This window comes from Eurosta solidaginis, chromosome 4 (genome assembly GCF_040869045.1).
Source record: "Eurosta solidaginis isolate ZX-2024a chromosome 4, ASM4086904v1, whole genome shotgun sequence".
NCBI classification, from domain to species: Eukaryota; Metazoa; Arthropoda; class Insecta; order Diptera; family Tephritidae; genus Eurosta; species Eurosta solidaginis.
Genome location: NC_090322.1, coordinates 15,770,975 through 15,798,924, shown reverse-complemented (window position 1 = coordinate 15,798,924; position 27,950 = coordinate 15,770,975). Strand labels below are relative to the sequence as shown.

At 38.8% G+C, this 27,950-nt stretch overlaps 1 protein-coding gene across 6 annotated transcripts in view; it reads right to left on the bottom strand.

Annotated features, from left to right (window-relative positions):
• Positions 1-27,950, bottom strand: part of LOC137249118 (uncharacterized protein CG3556) — a 63,631-nt gene that overhangs the window by 21,472 nt on the left and 14,209 nt on the right. The window lies entirely within an intron of this gene.

The window sequence follows — 27,950 nt, the reverse complement described above, 5'->3', positions numbered from 1 at the left end:
GCTTTCATAAACCAAAGCCTTGTACACTCAGTCTGGGGTAAAGTAGAACCTTGAACCAATTGAATTGACAGTCCTTGACAGAATATGAATTTAGCTCAGGAGGAGTCCACTGGTGTTCTAGACAAATGTTGTTGTTGTAGAGAGAAAAACGTTCCACTAAGGTTTTTAATATGACCACATTGAAACTTCTAGGCCATCCCGTCCCTCACCCCTAGTGCTATGAGAAGCTTGGGGTCACTGGAACCTCGGCTGCTAAACAAACAGGATTCGCCACAGGTGGGTGAGGTTGACTATTGGGTTGTAAGTTGCGCTCACATACCCTTGAAAGGTTCGAGCTACACTACCCATTGAACGATTTGAGTATTTTAGTGGCATACGTAGCTCGTTGACTTACTTTAGTTTCAGGCACTGCATCTCTATTAGGAAAAGATGCAGGTGTTTAGTCTTGACTTTGTTTAGTTTAGAGAAAATAATGAGTTCTGCTCCACAGTTGTTCGTTGGATTACGTGTGCTAGATACAGCGGTTCTGTTATAACTAAGCGTGAGTTAAAGAGTCCCAAAAGCACAATACTCCGAATATCAAGATGTGGTAAGTGGTAATGTAACTAGGGCGGGGTCACTCCTCTCTCCACGCGACAGAACCGCATAGCGCAAAATCAATTCCGATAATGTTACCACATACCATCATCAATTAACTTAGACCTCTTTATAAGTATTCACCTTACAAGACCCTCTTCAATAGTTTAAGGGTTTGCTCATTTTCATCTGACTTCTCATGGACTAAAGACCCTCCTTTCCTGCATTTTGTTTTCCATATTTGTTTTCATTCCCTTCCATTATGTTTCATTCTCTTCCATTATGTTTCATTACTATCCCACTGTGTTATACCTTCCAACGACAGGGAATACCTTCCCGCTTCATCCCGCAAAAGCTTATTGTCCACATTGTTACACTGAGACGAGCAGCAGTTGACTTTACTCACGCTTGCTTTCTCGACTTTAAAAACGATGTGTGAGTTTCGTATTATTGCTTTATGTTTGACTAGAGGATAGCAAGTGATGTGGCGGTGGTGAAGGCAGCGGGTATAGAAGCCAGCTACTTGGGGGTGATCGGTCATTCCATTCGTTGTCTCGTTAAGCCATACTAATGAAGTGGAAGTACCAGATTGCTATTTCAATTCACTTTTCATGGCTTTTCGCGTGAAGAATTCATTGTAAGCAATTTATGTCTGTGTAAGCATAGGCATATTTGTGTGCGAGGCTGTGTGTCTGTTGTTGACTGCGTATCATTGGTGTGAGTTTGTATTGCGTATGCCGTGTAGTTTCGTTCAGTGAGGCGCTTAATCATTTAGAGCTTTAGATAAATGGATATGAAATTTTGTTGCGCGATTTTTTTTTATTGTTGTAAATTTTTCTTTTTCTTTTGTATTTATTATTATTTTTTTATTGCTATTGTTGTTGAATAAAAATATTTCTTTTCTTATTGTAATAGTCATTTATGTATGTACGTGGCGTCAATGAAAGCAACGAACTCATCTCCCTCTCTCTAAAGCTCTGCTACTGCACATTTCTTTAAGTGTAATTTGTTTGTATTTATGTATGTATGTATGTATGTGGCTTAGTATGTGTGTGTACTTTCTATTTTCCTTTTCTCGTTATTTTCATTGTGATTGTAGGGGTCTGTCTGACTAATCACCACATAAGCTATGATTAATGCTTAACGAGAATAGAAATGAAAAAATAGCAAATAAATATGTAGTAAAAATAACTTAACTAAATAAAGCAATAAAGTTAAGCGGTACACGTGTTGGTGCTTATTGGTGTGTGCAGGTTATAAAAAAATAAAATAAATGTAAGGCGCGATAACCTCCGAAGAGATCTAAGGCCGAGCTTCTCTTCCAATTTGCGTCGTGCTCCTCTTGATTTTCCCTACAAATTGGCCGGACGGGACCTACATGTTTTATGCCGACTCCGAACGGCATCTGCAAGGCAGATGAGTTTTCACTGAGAGCTTTTCATGGCAAAAATACACCCGGAGCGCTTGCCAAACACTGCCGAGGGGCGACCCCGCTTAGAAAAATTGTCTTCTAATTGAAAAACCTTATTTCTAAAATTTTGATGTTGCTTTGCCCGGGAGTTGAACCCAGGGCATACGGTGTGATAGGCGGAGCACGCTACCATCACACCACGGTGGCCGCCGTGCAGGTTATGTTTAGCTTAAATATAATGTTGCCTACAATAGGTCAACAGGGTAATGGAAATGAATTTAAAAACAGTAGCAGGAAATTGGAATATAATGTCATAAAAACTTGCAGGAGGAAATACGATGTTCGTTGAAAGAGATCAAGAAGCAATAGGAGCAAGAGAAAATAGCAGTAGAAAAAGAAGTAGAAAAATATAAGCAAGTTAAAATAGGCCAGCAAAGCTTTTATAAATTGTACAAGAAATAGGAGTAGAAAAAGGAGTAGAAAAATAAAAAAATAGAGGCACTAAGAAAACTGCTGCTTTAAATTTGTCAAAATAGCAACGGTAATTATATTACAACATAGTAGTAGAAAAGAAGCAGATATTATAATAGAAAAATAAAGACAAATTTAAAATAAGTCAAAAAGGCCAAATATGTATTAGTATGGGAGGAATGGTAAAAAATAGTAGAAATAGTACTTAGCGCTAAAAGTATACAAATTCGAATTCAAATGAAAACACGAATGAAAGCCGGCATTGAATTGATGATAATAGGAACAAATAAGAAAAAAAAGTAGAAAAAGAAATAAAAGCTATGCGAGTAGAATGAATAGGAATAAAAATGGGAATAAGCCCAAGCATAAAAAAAGAAGCAGGAAAAAGTATATAAAGACAAATAGGAATAGAAAAAAGTAAGAATAGTAATATATTTAAAATGTGAATTAAGTTAGGAAAAGAATAGAAATGGGAAGAAGGATAATAACCAAAAAGGAAAAACGGACATAAATTTTAATAGGTGTAGAAAAGGGAACAGGAACAAGGGTAGTTATAGGAACAGTCATACCAAAGAGAATAATAATGAAGTGAAACATTTTGGGGACTCTCCTCTGAACGTGTCAGAAAAGAATCCAATCCCAGAATGCAGGTGAAGAATGCTCTATGTCGGCGAAAACCCAACATAACTAGTTTTATTTGAGAAAGGCTCATTTTGAACAACTGAAGGATTTTGCTCTAGGACCTAAGTCCAGGCATAGCTGTCGCTCGATGGCTAGATGGCCAGCGTCAACACATCCATATCGATTTATCCTGCCTGTCAAGCAGCGATAAAGCCCTTTGGCGAATACAGAATGAACATAAATTGTCTTGAAAACTGGCCTCAACGTGTACCACATTGCATACGCGTTGTTTTAAGTCCCAACTTACAGCGATACACCTAAGTACTGCGCGTTGTACAACCTAGCCAGTAAGACCATTGTTGTTGTTGCTTTGTAACAATTACTTGCTGCATGTAGGACAATATTCAAATCGAGGAGAAACAGCCGATCAACATCATGTTTCCTGGTGCTACTTCAAAGCAGTGGGAAAGCAAATTACAGGCCAAAATGTTAGGAGTTCAAACAATCTAGGGTACGCATTGAGGACCCTTATCAAGTTACTCATTATTGTAGTACGCTTCAAAGCGATTTTTCTCATTCCTGTGAGAAAACATCTTAGATTCATCAGTGTAAATTTGTTATACATTAGTTCTTACAAAAAATTTAAGTGAAAAATGTTTATTCGTATACATTAAGCGTTAAAAGCCAGCAAGTGCTCCCACGGCGTTAATTTCTCACACACCCATACATACCGCCGCCATGTATCGTTTTTCTATTTCTATAACTAACTGTGCTGATGCCGTTACAACAAACTGTCGGGTAATTAACGTCATTTAACGTCAGACAATTACTGTCAGTTTACGCGCATACTCGCCTTGTTCATACATGCCTGCTTATACAGAAACCCTTCCATTTGTTACTTTTGTTGCTTTTTTTGTCTAGTGAATTGCATAGCCCTCTGATTAATGTTCTCATCGCGATGGGAGATTTAAGTCTCCGTATGGTGGGTGGCAGAAGGTTTGCTAGTTATGTGGTAAGAAAAGGACGTAAAGTGTCGATGGGTGATTGGGAGCACTGGACAGGGTTGAGACTGATGCTAGGGTATGAAACGTTCCCCTTAAATACTTTGGAATGCCTGATTGATCTTTATGTAGTAAGTAGTATTTGCTAGAGAGTTGTAATAGGCGTCATAATTGGCTTATTCAAAGGACCTACTGATAGGGGTCTGTAATTGGTTGTCAATGGGGTCAATAACGACCATCGAAATGGCCCTACAACCATTGTAAGTCAAATCGGCTCTGTGTTTCTTCATGCTTGAATGTTGGGGCTTCCAAGTGGTAGTCAACGCTGACGATATGCGACTACACATTTATATTGATTATTCTTCACCACTACCACTTGGAAGCCCCAACATTCAAGGAACTGAATGTCGTATAATAGTCGTAATATAAATATTGCTACCTTAAATTTTGTTAGGGAGATCACCCAAAAGGTAGAGACACAGAAGTGACTGCCCTGTATCCATTTCGTATCTTATATCAGCCCCTTCGATGTTGGGGTGTCCTTGGACTCAGTAGGTACAAAAATTTGGATCTACACTTCCACTCCAGGTTGTTGTTGTTGTTGTAGCGATAAGGACGCTTCCCGACGGCCTTGGGGAGTGTTATCGATGTTGATGGTCCTTTGCAAGATGCAGATTCGGTACGTTCCGGTAATAAGCGCCATAAAGGTACTATCCCTCGGAACGATTTGGTATGGCCACATGAAACCTTCTAGGCCATATCGCCATCTCACCCCTGGATCCATCAGCAGTTCGGGGTCGCTAGAAAATCGGCTGTTAATGAAACAGGATTCGCCACGGGTAGGGGAAGTTGACTATTGGGTTGGAGAAGCTATATATTGCGCTAGCAACCCCTTGAGAGGGATTACGCTACATAGCCCCTTGAATCAATTTTAGTCGCCTCTTACCACAGGCATACCTGCCGCTTCCACTCATCTCCAGCCTTTGTGGCGACTTGAATATAAACAAGGAAAGATTATGTGCATCTAAAACTGTCCTGCCCGGCCAAATTCTATAAGTGGACATCTGTTTAAAACACACTCTGGAATGAGATCAGCAGACGATGTGATTGCTTGATTTACAGATATTGTTAGCACTGTCCGGTTTCCGGATTCTTCATACATTTTTTTCATTCATCGGTTTGAGTTATAGGAAAATAGCCCCGAGTTCTCCCCGAACTTTTCCACTTCCTAAGACTCTTGGTACCCTGCAATTTCCAGTCCGTGGCTAAGGTATGAAAAACAGCTACATTTTAAATTCAAGTATTATGTAGGATCAAAAAGTTCTAAGAAGCTTCCGAGCTAAAGCGATTGAAATTCAATATCAGCCGATGATTCAATCGAAGCTCTGTTTGAGTAAATAAATCGATATGAACGTGAGCTCCAGAAGTAAAATAAAATGCATTACAGTAACGATGGTAACACAAGTGCATACTTGTTATATCTTTCTATGGGTTTGTATGCATGTATATGTGTGTGTGAGTATAAAATGTGCGCAGTCTGTAATTGACATTGACTCGTTTTTTCTGGTTTCGTCGTGTTGCAAGTCGTTGCTCTATTGTCGGTGTCATTGAGAAATGCATTCTTGTTTATCCATCGAAACTGAGTAGCGACAATAAAACCAACAACAAAAATGTTAAATTAAACTGACACGACAACAACAACAACAACAACAGACAATAAAATAAATAGGCTTAGAGTAAATAAACAAAACAAAAGTAAAAGAAAAGTTAAGTAATGATTACTAAAACTAAAAATTGCGTGGTAAAATAAAAGTAGAAAAAAATTGCAAAAACTTAAAAATACAATATCCAAATTTTCTAGTTTTCCATGAAGATTTTTATGTTATTAAATTACAAATAGAAATGAAAATTGCTATATTATTAATAAAAAAAAACTAAATTAAATGCGTAAAATTGTTTATAAAAGAAAAAAATAAAAAATTGCAAATTAAAAAAATAAAATATTTAATTTTTTTTTAACAGAAATCGAAAATTGTAAAATATAACATATACATTTTTGAAACCGAAAACTTTTAATAAATTGAACACCTGAAATTTTTTATAAACAGAAATTGGTTGATGAAGTAAAAAGAAACAAAACATTTGAAAAATTTTAAAATAAAGTACTTAAAAATACAAAAATTGCACAAATGAATAAATATAGGTAGGTAGGTGGAACTGGCCGGTCCATGAGGACCTCACATAGACTGATTGAGTCCGTAGTGTTACCAGAAGTTTGTTTTAAAGACCAAACTGAAAAACCCTATCAAAAACCAGGACCTATGTTATAAAATAACTCCGTCCTCTTGGCAAATACTAGAAGCTTCCTAGGACTTAAGCCACTTGCTGCTTCTAGATCTGACAGCTGTATCAGTCCTAATAGCTCGAGTCTTAGCCTGGCAAGTGCAGGGCACGAGCACAGAACGTGCTCGATCGTTTCCTCCTCCAACCCGCACTTCCTACATCTGCTATCACTGACCAAGCCTAGTTTAAAGGCATGTGACGCCAGAAGGCAGTGTCCAGTCAGAATACCCGTCATGAGTCTACAGTCCACTCTTTTTAATGATAGGAGCAACTGTGTTAGTCTAAGGTTGTAAGACCTACACATAATCTTCGACACTTTACAGCCCCGCGCTTGAACCCACGCTTTTCCCGCTTGGTCGATCATGTGCACCTCTCGACTTCGTTTAATCTCGCCCAATCTAATTGGGACATCTACGGAGCAAGCTTAAAGGGATGCGCCCTTTTTAGCTAGTTCGTCCGCTTTTTCATTCCCATCTATTCCCATATGCCCTGGGACCCAATATAGATGTATGATTCTCCCTGTCCCAATTCTCTCCAGAGACTGCTTACACTCTAACACGCATTTAGATGCTGTGCTATGCGAGATTATTGCCTTAATTGCTGCTTGACTGTCAATATAAAAGTTAACACGGTTGCAGCCTAAGCTATTCTCTTGCAGGGTTTCTACTGCTTTAGTTACGGCTAATATTTCCGCTTGGAAAACGCTACAGTAATCCGGCAGCCTGTAGGATGTGCTTATTTCCGGATCAGCGCAGTATACCGCAGACCCTACTCCTTCCACTACTTTGGAACCATCGGTGTACACATGTATCGCCTCGTCCGCCATTTACGCACCCTTGCGCCAACCGTCCACCTCTATTGTGGCCTTAAGATCTCCCTCGAAGCGCAGATAGGGAATCATGTAGTCTGTTCGTCTTGTGATTGATGATGCTATACTACTATGGCCATATGGTCGGCGCTCAAGCTGCCCCGAAGCACCGAGCCTGGTTGCGGTCGTTAACGCTTTGTTCTTTGCTACCAGGTCTACAGGTGGGATGTGCAAAATGGCATACAGTGCAGCCATGGGGGTTGTTTTCAGGGCTCCCGTAATGCTAAGCATCGATATTCTGCATACCCCTCTAATTTTTTGAGGTATGTTGTTTTTTGTGTTTCGGGGAAACCTTTGATAACATTACGAAATTGCTTGATGATAATTACGTGGCGGTTTTCGAAATGGTGCCATCGCAATATGCCAGTAAATGTTTCTTTCTTTCGGTTCAATTTCTCTTAGAAAAACATAATAATTGAATATTCAATTATTATAAGCCGGTGTTAAACTCATGAATTCTTAATAATATGAAAAAGTATAACATTTAAAATGTCTTGTCTTGAAATTTTTTAAACAGAAATTGCCTTGTTTTATTCAAATAAAAATTGAAAAAAAAAAATAAAAAATATAACATTAAAATTTTTCATTTTTGCATGGAAAGATTTTTATATTTCATTCAAAATAAACAATTTACAGTAAAAATGAAAAATTCTGAGTTATTAAAAAAAATAACACGTTAATTTTTTATACACAGAAATTGCGTGGTAAAATAAAAGAAATTTAAAGAAAAAAAAAATTGAAAATTAAAAAATATAAAATTTTATTTTATTGAATCAGTATTAAGAAATTTTGGATCAACAACTCAAATTAAACATATAATAAAAAAATGTGTGCATACAAGTCTTATTTCAAATTTTTAACAAAAACACATGGAATACGCTAAATTTCTTTATACACAAATCTTAATAATTGATATTAGAGAAAAATTGTAAGTTTACAAACGGCGATGGTTACTAGGACATGTTTCTGAATTTCACTTCTTCATCAGCTAGCTTTTCAATTACAAAACCATTGTATAAAGCAATATGAGCAAAGCTCGCTAATTAAATACATATGATCATGTTGATATAACAGTAACAGCGGAAGTATTAAAAACAAATACTGTAAAAATCCGAACAAATGTTACTAAGCTTTCAAAAGAGCGCCTAAAAATCATATCCACGCCATTAGGAATAAACTACATACAGAGTGTATGTGCCTGCATGGTGATCAAAAGGAATATAAACAAAAAGGCAACTCTTAGAGACCAATTGTACAGCGAACAACGCAACATTCATATGGCGTAGCAGCTAAAGGCTTGCACTGATATGAATGTTGGAGATTCGAGTTCAACGCTCAGCTCCCGAAAAGCTAGCTGATGAAGAAGTGAAATTCAGAAACATGTCCTAGTAACCATTGCCGTTTGTAAACTTGCAATTTTTCTCTAATATCAATTACAAAAACCATTGTATAAAGCAATATGAGCAAAGCTCGCTAATTAAATACAAATCTTAATATATAAAAACACTTGTCACAACATTTTTGGGCGCGATGGACTCCTAAACTACTGAACTGATTTTGAATTGGTTTTGCACCCCGTGTGTAGTTTGATCTAACTTGAGAGATATGATAGGTTATATCTTTGTTTATAGTCGCAATATTATTTTATTGTAATTTGTTTTATTTGTTTATACGTAATAATAAAATGTTACGTATACGCAGTGGCACGCATATTTTCAGGTGGTGCGGATATACTTCCGTGTAATTTCTTGGTGTTTAATTAAACAACCTGCTTATCAATAAAAAATATTATAGCGAATGATATCAAGTATAGCACATCACCAGGCCAGCCGAGAGGGGGGTGGGGGGTTCTGAAGGGGCCCGCGATTTAGAGGTACTATGACATTTTTTTTTTAATTCAGGAGAGTCTTTAGTTGTGTAGAGCGTAATTTTCATACCCCTGGGTGACTAGGGTCTCGAGATATAGGCCAAAACGCGGGCCAGTGAATGCGTAGACAGTGTATACAATATGGATATCAAATGAAAGCTGTTGATGAGTGCTTTAGTACAGAGTAATATATTATCCAGAGACAGACTGGGACTGGGATTAGGACTAGGACTGGGATTAGGACTAGGACTGGGACTGAGACTCGGAGTGGGACTGGGACTGGAATAAAATACATACCACCCTCTGGGACAGGCAATAAGGGATGCAGAAGAGAGAAAAGAGAGAAGGAGATTGAGAAAGAGATAGAATGAGACGAAGATGGAGATATATGAAGCGAAAAAGACGGAGGGAGGAGTGAATAAAAGGTTTAGGAAAAAGTGAAGAGGGGGGAGGGCAGAGTCGGACGGAAAAAGCTTATTAAAATGTATGCAGATAGGCCAAATTTAGGGCAGGAAAACGTCTTCCGGGTCTTCTAGTTGTAAATAAAAATCTACATATTATAAAAATTCTGAATAAATTTTTTTAATTAAGCTCGATGTTAAGAAATTTAAATCTGCTAAAAAATATTGCAAAATATTAAATTAAAACAAGTAAAGGTTTCTAAGTTCGGGTGTAACCGAACATTATATACTCAGCGTGAGCTTCAATTGTACATTTCATTTCAGATAAATTACTTTTCTACATAACACGTGGCACCGCCCGTTTAAAAAAAATTTTACGATCCGTTATGCCTCCCGAAACATAGAAAGTTGCTTAGTCATAAAAGGGGCGGTGCCACGCCCATTTTTAAAAATTTGAAGTTTTTCCTATTTATTGTTATAAATCCACTTGGGAAATGAAATACCATTGACATAAAGCTCTTTTTTGCAAAGATATAGCTTATTTTGTTGGTCCACGACCCTTTTAAAAATCTTTTGTATAAATGTGGGCGTGGTCCTTAACCGATTTCGTTAATTTTTCTTCAAAGCATTCCTTATAGTAAAGGCAACCTTTTTGCCGAATTTTGTTACGATAGGTTTAACGATTTTTGGTTTATGATTAATAATATTTGTAAAATTGATTTTATCACAAGTGGCGGTCCCACGCCCATTTAAATTTTTTTTTCAAATTATTATCAAGAGTCTCATTATCAGTCCATATGGCAAATTTCAACATTCTAGGTGTATTATTTACTAAATAATCAGGTTTTTTGTGTTTTCCAAAATGTTATATATATAAAAATTGGGCGTGGTTATCATCCGATTTCGCTCATTTCCAACACTCAAGTTATCGTGTTAACGGACAGATGGACGGACGGACGGATGGACGGACGGATATGGCTCAATCAATTTTTTTTCGATACTGATGATTTGATATATGGAAGTCTATATCTATCTCGATTCCTTTATACCTGTGCAACCAACCGTTACCCAATCAAAGTTAATATACTCTGTGTGCAAAGCACTCTGAGTATAATTAAAATTGTTTTGAAATAATTTTTTTATCAGAGGCGTTTTTCGAAAAACACAGTCTTTTTTTTAAATCAAATATTTAGCAGTTTGGGCTCGACTTCTCAAAATAAAATATTTGTACAATGTAAACGAAAAAAATAAAATAAATATTGAAACATTAAAAAGAAATTGCTGGAATAAAACTCAATTAACCAAACAATGAAAGCTTAACCGCATAAATAAAACGGGGCAAAATACTAATAAAAAAATAAATTTTTTACATTTTTTTAACTCGTAACTTTTTTATAACAAAAAACTTAACTTAAAAAAGACTCATAAAAAATTGTTGAAACTGATTATGGAACTAAAATTAAATCTAAACTGAAATAAAAAATATTGTAAAATATTATTAAAAAATTAAAATTTTTTTCATATCTATTATTTTTTTTCAAATCAGTCAAAACTTTCTAAACTTTTTCAACGCGATGTTAAAAGTTCACTTTTAAGCACATAAAAAACTAGAAAAAAATTGAGTGCGATTTAGGTTAGAGTAAATTTTTTCAAGAAATTGTGCACAGTATAATACAAGAAAAATTTAAGTAAAATGCTTTAAAAGCAAACTAGCATAAGAAAAATAAAAACAATAACAAATATGCAGCACAATTTTTGTAGACGTTGAAAAATGTAAATAAACTTTAATTGAAGGAACGATAAACAAAAAGAAAAATAAACAGTAACAGAAAGAATTGTATTGTCAGTTTGCTGAGTGTAGTGCGAACACACACACACACACACACACATGTATAACTGTTATACAGCGGGCGTGGCGGTGATGGGCGGCAGCGTGTGCCAGCTTGATTGCCCCTATGTACATACGCTTATTTGTTACAACCTAGCAAAGTAAATTGGGTAAACAACAATAAACAAAAATTTGTATGCAGTGGTGTGGGTGATTGCAATACAAATGCAACTATAAACGAATTTCGAATTTTGCTGATGCGGCACAAACCGTTAAGGCAACTAAGGGTTACTGAAGGTTGAAGGGCAACACTTTGTGCCCTTACAAAGAGAATTGAATTTCTAGTTTTGGTATAAATATTTTTTTTTCTATGTTTTGCATAAAAGAAAGAATTCATGCAAAGCAAATAGACAATGTAAGTGTGTGTGTGCGTTTGTGTGGAGGTTTGGATGTTTTCATATGTGTTTTGAAGTTATGCAAAGCCAAGCAAATGCATGAAATTAAATATTCATACGAATTTTATGCTAAAAAACCGAAATTTTTTTGTTTGCAACTCAATCTGCTGACAACAACAAAAAAAAAAAATACACAAAATGCAAAACAAATACAAGCAAAACAATTTCTAATTTAATTTTATTCATTGCTTGCGACACAAAATTAACTTGTTTGTATGCAAATGTTAGCGCCCATATGTTAGGCTTTTCATTCCCATAAACTCAGGCAGTAGGGTTAAGCTCTTAAGTTGAAAAGGGCTATGTAGGAAACATCTTTCATTTCTTTATAACTTACGAAGCTTGTTCGTCTTTTAGGGTTACATTCTACCGATGTGGATATGTGCTAAAATTACAATGTCGAACTCCCTATGGGGTTTGATTGAGCCGAGACTGCTATTGCTTGGGTTTTCTTTAGTAGGACGACTTCGAATAAGTTGGAAAAGCTTCTGTATGTCACAATTTGGTTTTTTAAAAGAAATCAAACTATTTTGCAATGGAACTAGGCTTTCAAGCCTTCACATGCTCTTCTACTCATGGGACTGTATCCCCTGCTTTTTAGTGACTACTAGAAAGTGTGAAGCAGAGCTCCAGCGACTTTTGTTCGATGTATTTTTTTATGTTGGAACTTCACTTCATTGTCACAAATATGTACATACATCACACATTCCGATAGCTGGTCTTAATGGCGTTTGCTTGAGCCTTAATTGTCATTCCTTTGCTCTTGTAAATGTATATCATTTGAGAGCACTTATGCCGTACTTCGAATACCCTCCAGAAGGCTTAACAATCATTTCAACGTCAAAAGCGTTTTTGCAACGTAATACCCTGTGCTAAAACATATCCCCATATTGAATAACCAGTGAGTGCCGCTGGGGATCATTCTACCGGCATGAAAAAAGCACACATTCGGTTGGTGGAGCATAATTCGTTTTTACTTTTGTGCTGGCAAGTCCTATAATTCTATTTAGCGCATGCATCACTTCAATTACGCCTTTGAAACTTCGGGGACCTTTGGTTTGAATACCAAAAGTTTTTGGCCAGTAGATAATCCCCCTGAAACTTGGTTTCTATTTTATTCTTCGTTGTATTTCAGTGACTTCATTAGAAAATCATTTTACCGAGACGGTTATAATCCACATTCTATCGGAGCATTGGCTTAGGGTTTGATTGCGCCCACCTAGAGATTTGTGTGTGTAGTTCATACTAATATTTGTACTTTCCAATAATCCCAAAATCCTTTGTAGTTGTAAATTTTGCAGGAAAATGTGGAAAAGCTCTGCCACTCGACATCTCTGAACACACTCTGGATGGCTTAGCTGTCACATCTTCCAATTTAAGGGCTTCTCACTTTAAGATCTGTATCAGAGCGTTATACGAGGCTAAAAAGCATTAAACACATTTCAACGGCTCTAGAGGATCTGACGACCTTGGGTTTAACCAGAAGTTTATTTTTATAAAGTTTCGAGTTCACTAACTTGCCTTCGACTCACATTTTATGGACGTGGCAATCTTACTATTTTATCGAGCCATATTCTTTGTTCCTATGATTTTTCCTGAAAAAAATTAGGTTAAAAAAAGGATGTGTAGGGAATGAAAAAAAAGTACAGAGTGTTTTGAATATTTGAAAACGGTGTATAACAGGAAATTTTAATAGCTTGCGTACACATTTCGTTATGATCACGGGGTGATACGTATATGCATACACTGATAAATACAATAGTAATATATATTTTTTTAGTTAGTATCACTTTATAACTGACAAAGTGTAGATCCAAAAAGTCGACAAGTCCATTAAAATGTGTGTCTGCATTATTTCTGAGTAATAGCAAAAAGTGCAGGGTGTCATGCATTTAAAATTTACTAATATTATATTACTTGACGTGTAACTTGAAAACATTACATCTTTAAAATTTTTAAAATCTGAAGTTATTGAAATCTGATTATTAAGGTTAGATGCAATTCGTACTTATTTTAAAACACAGGGTGATACGTATACTGATTAAAAGCGTTACTAAAATATTTGTTGTTTTTGTGCCTACACCTTGATAATTGCTAAATGCTCCAACTAAAACATATTTATATACAACTTTTTTTAAAGTACAGGGTACAACTTGAGAAAAAAAATTTAATACATACTTGAATTTTTTCTGGTTAGAAATTGCGCTAGTTTTGCTGTAAATCCCTGGATTGGTAAATATGCACTAGAAAAAAAATTACAATAAATATTTTTCTATTTTATGAAAGTTTTTTCAACTAGAAACAAAAGTTTTTCTAAGCGGTGTCGCCACTCGGCAGTGAATTGGAAAACACTCCGAGTGTAGTTTTGCCATGAATAGCTTCTCAGTGGAAACTCATCTCCCTTGCAGTTGCCGTTCGAAGTAGGCGTAAAACGTGTAGGATCCGTCTCGCACATTTCTAGGAACAATTAAAAATGAGCACGACGCAAATTGGCCAAAATTCTCTTCTGATAAATTATTTATTTTTTTTATTTATTTAACACAGGCTTAATCTATAAGTGCAGGGTGTCGTTTAAAAAGAAAAAGAGCTGCATAGAAACTGAAATTGTTTTATGAATTTCATTGGCAACAAGTTTACTTAGTTGGTTTTAAGGCATTACGGCAGGCTTCTTCTATAAGCACAGGGTGACGCTTAGGAAGAAAGATCTTGCAATTATCAAGACATCCCAATAGACTTCTTATATAAGTACAGAGTATCGGTTAGAAAGAAAAAAAGTTGCACTAAATACTATTCTATTTTATGAATATGTATGCCCTACCACAGGCTTCACCTACAAGTACAGGGTGTCCTTACGAAGAATAAGCGCTATCGAGGAATTGTAATTGTGTTGTGAATTGCGTTGGCAGCAATTTTTTCTTAGTTTCTTCTAAGACTTTACCGAAGGATTCTGCCACAAGAACAAGTGACACCCCACTTAGGGAGAAAGAGAGAAGAAAGAGGGTGTCATGTAAACTGGTAAAAGAAACTAGATTGCAATGATGCGTTTTCAAATTCATGTCGCTCTTTAAACGGGAGTCATTGGTGCCGTATGTCGTATCGCTGTAGTCGTATCCCTAACGTAATCAGCTGTTTATCGTTACGACGGTAAACCAAAAACTAATTGGTTGGCTACGATACGGTTACGACCTTAGCGGCACCAATAATCGATTGCATTGATTCCCATAAGGTTGGTCGAATCAGCTGTTATAAGGTTACCGATACGGTTACCGATAAAGCACCGATGTCTGCAGCTTTAATTTTTTTTCTTAGTCCAAAAGCAAAACTGTAAAAATTCCACGCCAATTGCTTAAACAACATTTTTTTTTTCTACAAAGCACACCATGGCGTATACGTAACATAAGCCAACTTCTACGTATTTTTTGTAGCGTCGAAGGCGTGTGAAAAGGCACAGATAAAAACACGTGGTGAAAAACGCCGTATAATAAAAAAAACCGAATAACAAACCATGTTAGCTTGCATAAATTTCCATGTGTTGGCATGTAAAAGACCCACAAAAACACGCACCGCCATGGACACACGAACTTAAATATGCAAATGTTTGTATGAACCAGTTTGCTTGTTTGTGTGTGTGTACAAACCGGAAGCGATTGCGTTGACTTGGCGCGGTCGTTTGGCATGAAGTAAATGACATGTGGCGGGCAAGGAGGATTTTGTAAAATACATGCGCAGGCAGGCAGTGGGTACTGATAACTGCAAAGAAAGCTTGGTGCGGGGATGTGTTTTTAAAATTTAAAATTCCTTTATGAATTTTTGTGTGCATATGGCAGCTATGAGTTTAAGTATAAAATGAGTGTATGTGCTGTAGAAGGAAGCTTGTAAGAACTTAGCAGATTTTTATGTTTTCTTTTTATACCCAGTGGTGGTTGCAAAGGCATGTGCATACGTGTTAACTAAACTAAAGGAATATATAAAAATAATTTTTATCGTTCGAACTCTTGCAATGCATCCTTCTGTCCAAATAGCGTCTAGTCCCGGAAAATGGAGAGAGTGAAGTGATAGTTAGTCCATAGCAGACCTCATTGTCGAGGTTATAAATGCTGTAAGAAGTGTCTAGACAGCGTGACATCTAACAAAACTGATCGAAGTTAGCTGAACACGCTTTTTTCTGGTGCCAGCAAAAATGGAGATTGTGATCTTCAGGAAGTAGCTTACTCCCACCATCATCAATATGACGTCTGCGCATCAAAGAGTTGGGACAATTATTAGAGCACTTTCGAAAGCGCAAGTGGTTCAAAACCAATCATAAATAAGTTGCTTGCGTCTGTCTCGGATCATGTAGCTCGTTATCTATAGAGCATGGATGCATTAAGAATCGGCGAATATCGAGCAGTTTTCATTGCGTTCCAATACTATTGCGCACTGCTAGCAACCTCAGCTTATATTACGGTATCTGCGGATGATGTACCTCGAGGATTTATTTCTGGAGCTTGAGTCACGTTGTAAGCAACAGCCTGGCGAAATTCGCTTCTACCTGGCAGAACTCTTCACTGGGTACGGTCCTATGAATATCTACATTTCATGTGTATTGCTGACAACTCGAATTGCATAGCTTTTTGGAAGACTATCACTAAGAACAACAACGAATTGCGGTGGCGGGACATTTGGCGATCCGTTTGAGGCGGTGTCTTTCAAAAAATTACCTGCTTAAGTGACAGATGGGATATTGTCAGCAGTTGCGGGAGAAGATGGTTGTGAAGCTCGTTCCCGAATCGAAAGTAACGCTCATTATGGTTTCAGGTACGGAGAAGTACGCTGGAGTAGTCCTTCCACAGATCAAGATATCCATATACTCGAAAAGTTCCGGCTAGTACGTATGCAATAAAAATTCATATCTCACTGAGTTAAAATGTCTATTTTTCATAATAATCCGCAAGTGGGTATATAAAAAGCGCTTCAACTCTATACCTAACTCCTTACTTCTTGATTATTTTGTTACTTTCTTCATTTTGCTATCGCTTCCTTGCAGAGGCACTTAACGTTTTGTAGATTTTACATAAAGTTTGCTTGAAGTGTTGTTGTTGCATGTTGTTGTTGTTATTACTTTGTTCTGCCTTCCGTTGTCTTTCGCTTCATAACAGCTTGCGCGCTTCGTTTGGCGTTATCAAGTCAGTGCCATAATCATTGTAAATTCCTGATTGAGTGCATGTAGCTGGTGTAAGACTATGTGTAGGGCGGTGTATGTTTGTTTGTGTACTTGCTAGTGTACTAGTGTATCTGTATTTGTATTTGTATATGTTACCAAATGTCACTGTCATATAATGTTCACGCTTTGCCGGAAAGCGGTTTTTGGGCAACGGAAACTACAGTAGTTTGTGCGATGCCAACGAGCGTTTGAGTTGTTGCTTTTTAGCTGAGTTATGCACCGAAACGTGCACACTCATGCACATACATGCTGATTACTGTTTGCTGCTCTGTAGAAAATTAAACTAGTTGTGAACCACCACGCAACTGTGGTAAACCGGAGAAATACTACATGAGGTCAACAAACATGCTATGGTCCAACGGAATGATTATGAGATCTCAAGGTCCTTATGGCCATGTGTGAATAAGAAAGAAACAAGCTTCCTCCTCAAACTAAAAAGGTGAATAGTGAAGGTTCTTACAGGCCTCATCACAGGACATTGTGCCATTGCACGGTTGCTTCGACGACGACAGCGACGAAGAGGGCTTTCTCTGCCGCTGCTCAGGAGTACAACCAAGACGACTCAGATTTTTGGGCGTGGAACTTATGGTCTACTTAGGTTCATGGAGGAAAAAAGTGGTTTGTTCAGAACTATTAAGGAAGTAAGTGGTTGGATGAATGTGACCTCCTACCGGCACTCACCAAGGGCTTTCGCAATGGACAAAATGTCTCCAAATGAAAGTCTCTGAAAGTCCCATGTACGCGCCCTGAACCTAACCAAAACATGAATTCGAAGTCCAACTAGTCAGCCAACTGTAAATTTTGTGCCGCTATAACTGAAAATTTTGCCTCATTATATCTATTCCCTCGATAAATAAATGAGAAGCTACCCAGTTCTGATATGTTGAATTCTTCGAAAGGGTCTCGAAGAAGGGATAGTTACCCTTCACCATATATTTCCCCTACAGAAGTTTGTAGTTGCACCATGTACCCTTGTATTCCTAGTCCGACCCACTATGGTAACGCTGGGTTGATCTTGCTGCTCCGGACTCCAAAGAGAGCTCACATGGGCTGGATTTGGCCATTGTGTTACTAGGGGCCGCATGGGTATCATATGCTCAATGATTAATGAATAGTCTAATTCATCCTTTCAATTGCATGTATCTATAAAACTCTAAGTTGGCCCGCCAAACCCCTCACCCACAGTCTACAATGCTTATCCAGGCGAGAGGGTAACACATTTAACCAACGAGATATGACCCTTCAAATTATAAGGAGAAGTATAAACCTCTTTACCTCTAATGCTGCTGCGGTAATCCGCACCCCATATCAAAGAAAGACTCGCTGAGCCAAAAGACCTCTCTCTACATGCCTCAACCGATTATGGGCGTAGAATATATCAGCTTTATAAGGCTAGACGTTTTGATCAATGAAATAAGGCGCTTGAAAAATTCGTGTGAAGCAGAAAGCTCCTTCTCTAATGCATATCCTTATTACTGTCCCATACGGCTATATCCCAAGACTCAAATTAAAGAAAGTGGATTCCAGCTCGCTGAGCTAATAGACCACTCCCTACACACACTCTCCCAGGGGGTTTAGGGTTTTGAATCTACAAGCGGTAAGACATGCGTGTCCGACAAAGTGCTGACCATATCCGTATAACTGGAGTTATTCTTCGAAGTGTTTTTGTCGTTACTACAACAACAACAACTTTACCATGATTAAATAGACTTAATGATATAGTTGTTGCAACAGTTAATCCTATTCCCGGAGCTTCCAAAGATGGGGATATATTGCACAACTCCCGGAAACGTAGTTGAGACCTATAAGATGCATTAGAAGGTCGAACAAAGACAAACCTACGAGGCTATTTGCTGAAAAAGTCGGCAAGTCGGTCTTAGCAAATCGCGGACAGTGCCGCTGAAGACCTCTTATTACATCCCAGTTGTAAAATTATACATTCATCATATTATCAGAGTTTGTGAAGTCATCCTTGAGAGAAAATCTTTCTCGAGCGAACACATTGCATTGACAAGAGCCTATGCACGGACTTAGTTTGCTTTATCACTGAAGCGAGTTCACCGACTAATCTTAGATCTATTGTATAAAGCAGCCGTTACTTTGGCTTTATTTCTATGCTCGCTTGATCAAGTCGGCGTTGTAAAAGATCTAAAAAGGGCAGCCCTTTGAACTACACCGTCCGTCCTCCACTTGTGTGTCCTCCAGACTGAGTAAAATTCTGTCTAAAGAACACCACAACAATCACTTCGTAAGAAGTGAGGCAGGCCTATGGACAAACTCAGCAGAGGACTCCCTGGGCACACTCATCAATACTCACTTCCCTGGATGCGATCTAGCACCAGTAAAAGAATCTCTCTGCAGGGACTCTCAGCCCTCAGAAGGCTACTGGACAGGATAATAGACAGCGAAAAGATCAGGTTTGCCATAAATGGCTTCTCTCCATTCAAGTCGCCCGGTGTGGATGGCATTATCCCGGTAATGCTACAAAAGTTAGGTGATTCAGTGATCCTCTGGCTGGAAGTGGTATACAGAGCGAGTATCGCCCTGACCTATATCCCACAAAGCTGGAGAAAAACAAAAGTAATCTTTCTGCCAAAAGCGGGCAGACGCACACACGAAAATGCCAAAAACTACTGGCCAATAAGCCTCACACCCTTCATGCTCAAGGTCCTTCAGAGGCTTCTGGATATATATATTAGTTAAATAATAACAGGCGCCTTCAACAACATCGAAATCGGCACAATTGTGAAAGCCCTGCAAAGGGCCGGAGTTGACAACCACATTTGTTGATGGACTCAATCAATGCTCGAAAACAGAACCATACAAGCGGATATGGGCTCAGTGACAAAGACCCGCAAAGTGGGTAGAGCTACACCCCAGGTCGGGGTCCTCTCGCCACTACTCTGGGTCATTGCACTGAACGAGATACTATTCGAACTCGACAAGAATGGTGTTAAGGCAGTAGCATACGCAGACGACGTGGTCATTGCAGTCTCGGGGGCTTTTCCCTCCACGCTAAGCGACATCCTTCAGGGTGCGCTAAGCAGGCTACACACCTGGGCGGCATCGTGCGGCCTCAACATCAACCCTAGCAAAACAGAACTGATACTGTTCAGTAACAGAACGAAAATACCAACATTTCGACTGCCCTCACTAGATGGTACGGAACTCTCGCTCTCAACTAGAGTTAAGTACCTAGGCGTCGTAATAGACAACAAGTTAAATTGGAAAACCAATATCGAAAAAAGAGTAGAGAAGGCGTATATCGCATACTACTCGTGCAAGAGAATAGTCAGCAGAAATTTGGGGCTAAAGCCAAAACTCATGATGTGGCTCTATACGGCGATCATAAGGCCCATCCTGGCGTACGGAGCCATAGTATGGTGGCCTGCCCTGAACCAGCAATACAACACTAAAAAACTAGACAAAATACAAAGGGCAGCACGCGCAGGGGTAACAGGGTAGGGTATCCCCTACAATGAGAGGTGTAGGATCTGTAGACAGGAGGGTGCCGAGGATTCGGTTACTCACTTCCTCTGCGAGTGCCCAGCCCTCGCGAACTTTCGGTCCCGAACTCTAGGTAACTATGTGTTTCCCGACTTAAGGGCGGTGTCAAACTGCCGCATTAAGGACATCAGTAGGTTTATTGTTTTAACCAAGTGGTTTGAGTAAAGCAATACGCAGGGTACATCAGCCAACATATAGTTGGTTCCAGGAGAAAGTGCATCAAAAAGGCGCCTAGAGCGCTACTTGGGCCCGGCTCCATAGCCGGGCAGCACAGCAACAAACCAACCAACACCGTCATTGGTGTTGATTATATTATTATACTGTCTTCCCCTGTAGGAGACCCATACTGAACTTAGGATAACTTTGTTTAAGTATTGCTGATACTTTGAACGTTCTTCGGGTTATTCAAAAACTTTGGAGTTAAAGATGGGCAAGTATGGTTCCTTTCGGACCACTTCGATTATCTCATGTAGTTTTGTATTCCACCGCAAAAGTTTGCTAAATACATCGATAAGACACACACAACCCGCTAACGTCAAGCCGAAACGATCACCCACACTACCTTAAGAAGCCCCAAGCACCCGCTTTTATTGCCTTCAAGAGTTCGTCTTGTGTTACAGTTACATTTTTTGTTCTTGGTAAATTTTTGTTTTTGCTTCCTTTTTACTATCTGTCGCATTTGTGAGAGCAAGGCTTTTCCGATGTGTGTGTGTGTGTGTATGTGAGTATTTTTTACATCACACAATTTTCGGGTTGTATATCGATCGATGCTCTAGCAGCTGGCGTAGAAGTGATATCAATAACAACAAAAACAAAAACAAAACAATTTAAACAGCAAGCAAAAATGATGACGCCCGTCAAAAACAGCAATTAAAAGTTGCAAACATACATTTTTGTTGTTTTTCTGTGTTTTCATAAAATTTTACACATCGCTGCCTCTGTTCTTTTTTGTTGGCAACGCTTTTTGTTGTACTCCTTTGGTTGTTGTTTTTCTAAATTTTAGTTATGAGTTTGTTTTGTGAATTTATCTATTTTTGAATTTTTCTTTGTTGTGCTGTGAGTCAATGAAATTGTGATGGCAGTCTGAATTTACTATTCGCATTCACCAAGAGCTCGTTACTCTTTCCGTTTGGTTCTACAACGTCTCTATCTCCTTTCCTCCTTCTTACTCCAACTTTGTTTTAAGAAATCAAAGAAATTTTGTTCATCAACTTTTAATGCTGAAATTTTTAATGAACTGAGAGAGCTCGTATTTCCCAAATAAAAGGTTCAATAAACTCGCTTCTGCGTTTGGGTAAGCTCTAATGGGGTTAAGCGAAGATAATGAGGTATAAGTTTTTGGATTCAAGGGGTTTATAAGCGCAATACAAAGCTGTATAGCTTCACAGCTTCCGTAACCCAATTGTCAACATCACCTACCCGACGGAGAATCATACACATACTCAGCAGATGTGGCTCTGGCGAACACAAGTCCCTCATGGAATTTGAAAGTGGGGTCGGCATGGCCTTAATATAGTCATATTAAATCGTTGCCGAGCTGGTCGGGATTGTACCTTAATGGTGCTTGCTGGTGAAACATACTGGATATTCGGAAAGGGCCATTACCATCAATACCACTACTTAAAACTCTCCGGGAATGTCTTGATTGCTACAACAATACAACTCACAGAAGTTCCTGAAGAAGTTCCCATTTTTCGGTCCCCGTCCCACACCCAATTTGCAACTACTTAAGATAGTTATACCACAGTTAGCGAAAGACATGCATTTGGCGCCAAGAATCATGAACAAAGCGGCGAGAGAAACACAGATTTCAGTAAGCAATAAAATAAACCAAAAGATCTAATGGAACACCATTTGGCCGTAGGATAGACCGATAGGTGTAGGACGAAAGTTTTTGACGAGATCTAATGCTGCAAATGATAATACTAACTCTTTTAACATGCGGTAGCATTTTTTTACGCGCCCAACATGGGACTACTTTATAATTTCAGAGAAATCCAAAGATTTGATCATACAACACCCTGATTGGCTGCTGATACAGTAGTCGTATTAAGCAGTCTAAGAATGACTCCAAAACTTCTGTTTCTTCATTAAGCTACTACGCTTGGCAAATTCCGAAATATCTCCAAACAATTTAGCATTTTCAAACTTTTGAATTTTTATATTCGAGGACTGTACAAACTTCTTGACTTAGGTTAGGTTAGTCGACTCCTTTTCCTTGTCATTCAGACGGCTTCTCTCAAGGAAGCTTGTTGGTGTGCGCCTCTCTCGGAGTATTGGTGCATTAGCATGTGATGACACCCGTAAATACTCTCACTGCAGATTTATTTAGCTTGAGAAGGAAGCCAGTTTCCTTAATAACCATACATGGCCTAAAGGACTTTGAGACCTTGCAATCATCCCGGTTGGTCCACAGCAAGTTCGTTGCCCTAATCCCTTATTCCTCGATTTTCCTCAGGAGATGCCCTAGCGGTGGTCGTACGGAGCTGTCCGCCTCGCCTATGTACATTTCGTAATCTTTCCTGGCCATCTAATCTTTCATTTTATTCCTTTAAAAATCGCTCTGCCCCGGGACCCATCAAAATGAGACAATTAGTTGTCTTATGGACACCAGCGAGTCTCGACACCTCTGTACGATATCCGACTTTATCACAAAGATCGTTACGTTGATACTTGGGACCGTACAAATCCTGGTGCGGTCTGACTGCTCTCTTTATGACATTCACCTCTGCCTGGAAGGCACCGCATGAGTCAAGAAGTCGGTACGATTGATTTACCTGTAGATGCTTTGAATACTTTCCAGATTCAATTCTCTTTTTCATTTTCGAGACCTTTGTGTAGATTGTAATGCCCCTATGTTAATAATATGCACCTGGAAATCAAAAAGCTCTGTGATATGGTCGATGTCGGACGTTATATTGTTCCCGTTCCTGTTTTCGGTTGATTTCCACATGCTGAATTTTTTTTAGACATAGAGCTTTTCTAGAGCACGAACATTTGTAGAGACTTCAAGTGAAAAATTACGTTTAACCCTTCCTGAGGTGTGCTGTTTACTGCGCCTGATATACCCAGACATGCACCTTCCAAACCCAAAGATAAATGCTTTTTTTGCCTGGCCCCTTCCACCAGAAAAGATCTCCATACGTTACTATCGGTCAAATGACTGTACTACACATGCCATGGATGATATGCGGTGACAGTCCACATTTCCTCACGAAAGCTCTTTTGCAGCTTCCAGAGCTTTCTTTCGTCACACATAAAGGCTCATTTTCTAACTTTGAATTTGGCTTACTACAGTGTAATCAAGAATGACTTCACAACCTTCAAGGATGCGAAAGTTATGACGAAAAGCTTGGATCCACCTAAAGTCTAAGCCACTAAGAGAGAAATCATCTAAAGATAATCAGCTATGGACGGTCTTCCCGTGTTCTTAACACAACTAGGGGTTTATAAAGCTGAAAAGTCCCGCTTCTAACTTCCTCTATCTCCGCTTGCGGGTAATACCCTATTACCTGAATAAAGAGATATTACGGGATACATAATCTGAAGGTGATCAGTTAGGGACAATCTATCATTATACTAAGTACAATGAGCGGTTGTCGAAAGCTGAGAAGTCACTCCTCCATCTTTCTCGACCTCCTTATGTGGGCGTTAATTATAAGGCATTACGGGAGAAACAACCTAAAGATGATCAGCTGAGGACGGTCTGTCACTATTCTTACTAGATTTCATAAGCCACTTGTGAAAGCTTAAAAGTCCCTCCTCTGACTTTTTCGATCCCCAATTGCGGTTATTATGTTTCTACCTGAACTAAGAGACATTGCGGGAGAAATAACCTCAAAGTGATCAGTTTAGGACGGTCTGAAAATATACTAATAACAAAGAGTGGTAATCTAATGCTGAGAGGTGCCTCCTTAGGTTCTTTGATCTCCGCATACGGGTATAACATTTTCCTTCAATTTGTTTCCTCCAAAAATCCAATAATTTTAAAGCGTAATAAGAAAATTTGTCAAACAGTTAACACAAACGAGTTCAAGGAAATACAACAATTACTTGTGCAAGTGTGTTTAAAAAAAAAACGGCAACAACAAAAACCAATGCCAAAAGTGGTTAAAAAAATAACCAAACAACAAGTAACAAATTATTTACGACAAAATGGGCGCCTTGCAGTGCCTAAATTATGTAAATTGTTGTATTTGTACACAAAAATTTGTCTAGTTACAACAGCACTTAAAAATAAACCAACGCAAAAAAGAAAAACTTAAAATTTTAGTCACAGCTGTTAACTTAAATTTGTAGTGCCTCCGTATTATTTTAGCTGGTGCCACTCCTCCACAAATACTTCACACTCTTTTTGCCTCACACTTTTTCTTTTTTTGACATTTTCACTACACACTCTGCTCTTCACCCTCTTTCTTTGCCACCAACATCTCAATTTTTTGCACTTAACATTGGGGTTCCATGCTGTGGCTGCTTGTTTACGTTCGCTGCCATTATAATACTTTGTTGTACAGTTGTTGTTGTTTTTTGTTTTGCTTGTGCTCCGCTCGTGCACAACACTCATGCACTCACACACTCACCATACGTGCATAAGGACTCGTACATTTGTCCATTTTCTTATAAGTCGTTAGCCCGACATCGAAGGTCAAAAACAGCTGATTACATAATTAAGAATTCACGAAAATAGTTTCAAGAGTTCCTGTCTCTCTTTGTGCGTGTGTGTATGTAATAATGGGACGATGAAAATGACATTAAAAAAGCACGATTTACAAAGTGGCGCTGAAAAATAATTGACAGCGTGTCAAGTGAATATATATTTTTTTGAAGTCTCCTTATGGCACTGAATTTCATTTTCTCAAATACTAAACGAGCTCGGTCAAAGCGAGTTTGAGCTCATGAATGTTTTAATAGCTTCTCGGCAGGTTCCTAATGAGCTAAACTGATTCATTTTTTTACGTTTCAATATTGCGCGACCCGGAAAGATTCCGGAAGTCTGCCACGTCGCGTAAAACCGCGTAAAACTTTTGTGAAAGCACTTAGTTCAAGCTGACTTACCGCACAAAGTGAACCATCTTCAAATATATCTAAGGGGAGTTTCCTAAATTCTTCCAAAGTTTAGGGAGGCACATAAACAGGCTTTCGCAAGTCGAGAAAATAGGTGGTGATGATCCCTTTCTGATCTACGTGTCATTTCCATAGCCTAGAAGATTCAACGTGCTCACATATAATCGTTTCCGGAATGGTCGGGCTAGTACCTTTATGGTGCTTGTTAGCGGAATGTACCGGATGTATATCCAGCAAAGGATCATCAATATCGATAACACTTCCCAAAACCTTCGGGTAGTAATTGTATCACTACAAGATGAAGAAGAATAATAACATGGCTAGTTAGATGCCTCGACTAAGGGCTCGCATCGGCATTGCAAAGCTAAGGCAAAAAATAAAAAAAGTCAATAGACCTTTCTTAATCCGAGACTGAGAGGCCGTTTGACGACACTGGGCTGAGATAAAACTAACGCAAAAACTATTGAAACTCAGCGAAACTTTTCAAGTCTTACACAGACAGGTCGATTGATGACACCGAGCTTTGGTACAGCTCGCGAAAAGTACACTACCGGCACCAAGTGCCGAGAAGTCTGAGAGCAGCTATCGAACAATGACATAGACGTGATGTGGGTCCTACTGTTATGGTTGATAAGCTAAGGAAATTCTATTCATCTATGGAGCAAACTGTGAAAAAGGGTCAAGTCCAATGCCATTCGGGGCTGTAAGATTTACTTAACGTATCATAATAGAACTATGACCCAGGGGATATGACATTACTGATTAAAATTAGCTTGCGGCAGGGCTTTTCTGAGCAAGGTCAAGAGGTGTGGACATGGAATAAGCCCCATGATTACCTTATAACCTTAGTATGCACCCGAACTATTCGAAGGCTTACACTAGTGATTCTGTAAACCAAATTTCTAACAGCAACAACCCACAGTTCGAAAAACTAGGAAGCGCTATGTTACCGCTGCTGCACAGAAGCCGTTATTGTACAATGCTGAGGACTATCGTATGTACTTTGTGCAGTCAAAAGTCTCACATTGTCCGTAAAATAATTAAAAAAGTCCTTAAATCGTAAGTGAGACGCAGGTTCCGGTCTGAGCGCAGCAGGCATAGGCTATGGGGACGCAATGCGATGTCCGTGGGAGGATACAAAGTAAACAACAACAAAAGCCTTATCAATGCATGAGGGAAAAAAAATTCGGAAGAACATGTTGGTAAGACTACTATAGGAACTCCTGAATAAAAAGCCCGTGCACATACCATAGATAAGGAAGCTATAAAGGTCGACTCTGTGAGATTTCAGTGTTTCGGAGGTTAACAGTGTGTCTTCCTAGAATATACCGGAAACCCAAATAAACTGGGATGCTGATACAATACACTGAATTAACCTTATACCAAAATTAAAAGAAATGTTTTCCCAAAGACTTAAGTTACCCTTTGGAGTAAAATTATGGACTTAAATAATTTCGGGATGATTTTTTGAAGCATTTATTGGTTTAAAGGAGTGTGCCGGCGTCTATTATGTTACTCAGATACTGGGTTAAGCCATTTTCAAATTGAAAACTACTTGGATGTCTTAAGGGACCTAAACAGCAAACAGACTTTCAAAATAAGAATGATTTCAGGTACGGATCTCATTTTATTGTGGTCTCATGCATTTAAGGATGCACTGAAGGGCCGAAAACAATTTTCAGCAACGATATGGGATATTTTGGTAAACTGAAGAAATCTTCAATAGCTTGAGTAAGTAAAGGAGTTAGTTCCCAGAGAATATAGGGGTTAACGAAGACTTAGAGACTTCATTGGTTTAGATAAGAACGGCGCACTTTCGATTAAAGGCTTACGCAGTCTATTATGTGAAATAAGATCCTCTTCTAACTATCAGAAGGTAGCGATGCTAAGCAGAGACGGGCTCACCCACCGAAAGGTCGAACCTTTGGAAGACTTCTTGCCTCGCAGTCTCACGAATCCCGATAGGTAGAGGTCACGGGACCAACAATTTCTCATGTCATCAGAAGCGCTCAGTTGTGTTGTTGTAGCGATAAGGTTGCTCCCCGAAGGCTTTGGGGAGTGTTATCGATATGATGGTCCTTTGCCGGATACAGATCTGGTACGCTCCGGTAACACAGCACCACTAAGATGCTAGCCCGACCATCTCGGGAACGATTTATATGGCCACATTAAACCTTCAGGCCATCCCTCCCTCCCCACCCCCAAGTTCCATGTGGGGCTTGGGGTCGTCAGAGCCTCATCTGTTAGTGAAACAGGATTCGCCGCGGATAGGTGAGGTTGACAATTGGGTTTGGAGAAGCTATATATTGCGCTGGCAACCTGTAGGTTTGCGCTACA